Here is a 3,593-nt window from a genome sequence, read left to right on the forward strand (position 1 = left end):
TAGGTCTTTGATCCATTTTGAGTCAATTTTTTAAAATGTTTATTTATTTTGAGAGAGAGAAAGAGCACAAATGGAGGAGGGGCAGAGAGAGGGCGAGAGAGAGAATCCCAAGCAGGCTCCGTGCTGTCAGCACAGAGCCTGATGCGGGGCTGATCCCACGAACAATGAGATCATGACCTGAGCTGAAATCAGGAGTTGGACACTTAACTGACTAAGCCATCCAGGTGCCTTTTGAGTCAATTTTTTATAAAAGATTTTATTTTTAAGTAATCTCTACAATGAATATTGGGCTTGAACTTACAAACTTGAGATCAAGAGTCACATGCTCTACTGACCGAGCCAGCCAGGCAGCCCTGAGTAAATTTTTGTATATGGTGTAAGGTAAGGATTCAATTTCATTCTTCACATGTGGATACCGAGATCCTCAGAACCATTTGTTGAAAAGACTGTTCTTGGGGTGCGTTGGTGGCTCAGTCAGTTAAGCCTCCAACTCCTGGTCTCAGCTCAGGTCTTGATCTCAGAGTTGTGAGTTCAAACCCCCATGTTTCAAAAAGAAGAAAGAGGGGCGCCTGGGTGGCGCAGTCGGTTAAGCGTCCGACTTCAGCCAGGTCACGATCTCGCGGTCTGTGAGTTCGAGCCCCGCGTCAGGCTCTGGGCTGATGGCTCGGAGCCTGGAGCCTGTTTCCGATTCTGTGTCTCCCTCTCTCTCTGCCCCTCCCCCGTTCATGCTCTGTCTCTCTCTGTCCCAAAAATAAAATTAAAAAAAAAAAAAAAAAAAAAGAAGAAAGAAAAGACTATTCTTTCCCAATTGGATGGTCTTGGCACCCTTGTGGAAAATCAGTTAACTCTAGATATATAGGTTTACTCCTGGACTGTCGATTCTTTTTTTATTTTTTAATGTTTTCTTTTTTTCTTTCTTTCTTTCTTTCTTTCTTTCTTTCTTTCTTTCTTTCTTTTTCTTATTTCGAGAGAGACAGAGAACAAGTGGGGGAGTCAGAGAGAGAGGGAGACACAGAATCCAAAGCAGGCTCCAGGCTCTGAGCTGTCAGCACAGAGCCTGACACAGGGCCCAAACTATGAACTGCGAGATCATGACCTGAGCCAAAGTTGAATGCTTAACCAACTGAGCAACCCAGGCACCCCATGGGCTGTCAATTCTATTGCATTTATCCGTATGTCTATTCTTGTGCCAGTACCACACTGTCTTGATCACCACTGACTTGTGGGAAGTTTTGAGTCTCCCAGGGAATGTGAGTCTCCCAACTTTGCTCTTTTTTTTTTTTTTTCCAAGATTGTTTGGCTACTCTGGATTCCTTGAATTTCCATATGAATTTTATAAACAGTTTGTCAATTTCTGCAAAGAAGCCAACTGTATTAAATCTGTAGATCAGTTTGGGGAATATTGTTATCTTAATATTAAATCTTTCAATTTACAAATACAGGATGTGTTTCTTCCCTTCCCTTCCTTTCCCTTCTCCTCCCTTTTCTTCCCTTTTCTTTTTTCTTTTCCTTTCCTTTCCTTTCTCTTTTTTCTTTTCTTTTCTCTTTTCTTTTCCCTGCCTTTCCCTTCCTTTCTCTTTTCTTTCCTGCAGGCTTCATGCTGGGCATGGACTCAATGCAGGGCTTGAACTCATGACCCTGGGATCAAGACCTAAGGTGAGATCAAGAGTTGGATGTTTACCTGAGTCACCCAGGTGTCCCCCTCCCATGGAATGACTTTCTATTTATTTAGATCATCTTTCTCTTAATATTTTATTTTTAAGTAATCTCTACAACCAATGTGGGACTCAAACTCACAACGTTGGGACCGAGTTGCACACTCCAATGACTGAGCTAGCTAGGAGCCCCAAGATCATATTTAATTTCTTTCCGCAATGTTTGAGTTTTCAGAGTATAAGTTTTGCATTTCTTTTTAAAAATTTACTCCTAAATATTTTATTATTTTTGATGCTATAGTAAATGGAATTGTTTTCTTAATTTCACTTTTACATTGTTCATTGCTAACATGTATAAATACAGTTGATTTTTGTGTATTGATATTATACCCTGAAAACTTACTGAATTTGTTTATCAGTTCTAGCAGTTTTTTATGGGTTCCTTAGGATTTTTAATATTTGAGATCATGCCCTCTGCAAATAAAAATGCCTTTCTAATTTCAATGTCTTCTATTTCATTTTCTTGGTTAATTGCCTTGGGAAAACCTTCAGTACCATGTTGAATAGAAGTGGTGACAGTAAACATCCTTGTCTTATTCCTGATCATAGGGAGAAGTTTTCAGTCTTTAGCCATTAAGTATGATGTTAGTAGTAGGTTTTTAATAGGTGCCCTATATCAAGTTGAGGCAGTTCGCTCTCCCAGTTTACTAGTTTTTTTAATTTTTTTAATGTTTTATTTTTGAGAGAGAGAGAGAGAGAGAGAGAGAGCAAGGGGGGAGGGCAGAGAGAGAGGGAGACACAGAATCCGAAGCAGGCTCCAGGTTCTGAGCTGTCAGCACAGAGCCCGATGGGGGGCTTGAACTCACAAACGACAAGATCATGACCTGAGCCAAAGTCGGATGCCCAACCAACTGAGCCACCCAGGCACCCCCCCCCTTTTGTTTTATCATGAAAGAGTGTTGGATTTTGTCAAATGCTTTTTTTCTGCATCTATTGAAATGATTGTGTGAGTTTCTCCTTTATTCTATTAATATGGTGTATCTTATTGATTGGTTTTTATATGTTGAGCAAACCTTGTATTCCAGGAAAAATTCCACTTGGTCATGGTGTTTTGTTTTGTTTTGTTTTGTTTTAGTATCTGGAAAAGAACCTAGAGTCTTTTCATGTTTCTAGATTTAGTTTGCTAGTATTTTCATGAGGATTTTTTGCATCTATATTTGTAAGAGATACTAGTTTGTAATTTTATTTTCTCATGGTGTCCTTGGTTTGGATATCAGGGTAATACTGGCCTCATAGAATGAGTTAGTAAGTTTTACTGCTTCTATTTTTTTTGTAAGACTTTGTGAAGAACTGTTGCCAATTCTTCTTCAAATATTTGGTAGAATTCACCAGTGAAATCTGGGCCTGAGCACTTCTTTGGGAAGTTTTTAAATTACTGATTCAATCTTCTTATTATAGATCTGTTTATATTTTCTATTTCTTCTTGAATCAATTTCAGTCATTTTTTCTTTCTAGAAACTTGTCCATTTCATTTAAGCTATCTAATTTATTGGCATACAGTTGTTCATAGTATTCACTTATAATCCTTTTTAAGTTTCTAAGGTCAGTAGTGAAATTTTCATTCTTGATTCTAGAATTTTGAGACTTCCTTCTCTTTTCTTGGTTAGTCTAGCTAAAAGTTTGCTCAATTTTGTTGGTCTTTTCAAAGATCTGACTTCTTATTGTTTTTCTCTGTTTTTCTACTCTTTTTTAATTATTTATTTTTAATTTTTTTTTCAAATGTTTTGTCTTTTTTTGAAAGAGCGAGCGTGCAAGCAGGCTCCACACTGACAGCAGCAAGCCCAATGCAGGGCTCAAACTTATGAACTGCGAGATCATGACCTGAGCTGAAGTCAGACACTCAACGAACTGAGCCACCCAAGTGCCCTTCTACTCTTT

This window comes from Panthera onca, chromosome B3, assembly GCF_046562875.1.
Source record: "Panthera onca isolate mPanOnc1 chromosome B3, mPanOnc1 haplotype 2, whole genome shotgun sequence".
Taxonomy (NCBI): Eukaryota; Metazoa; Chordata; class Mammalia; order Carnivora; family Felidae; genus Panthera; species Panthera onca.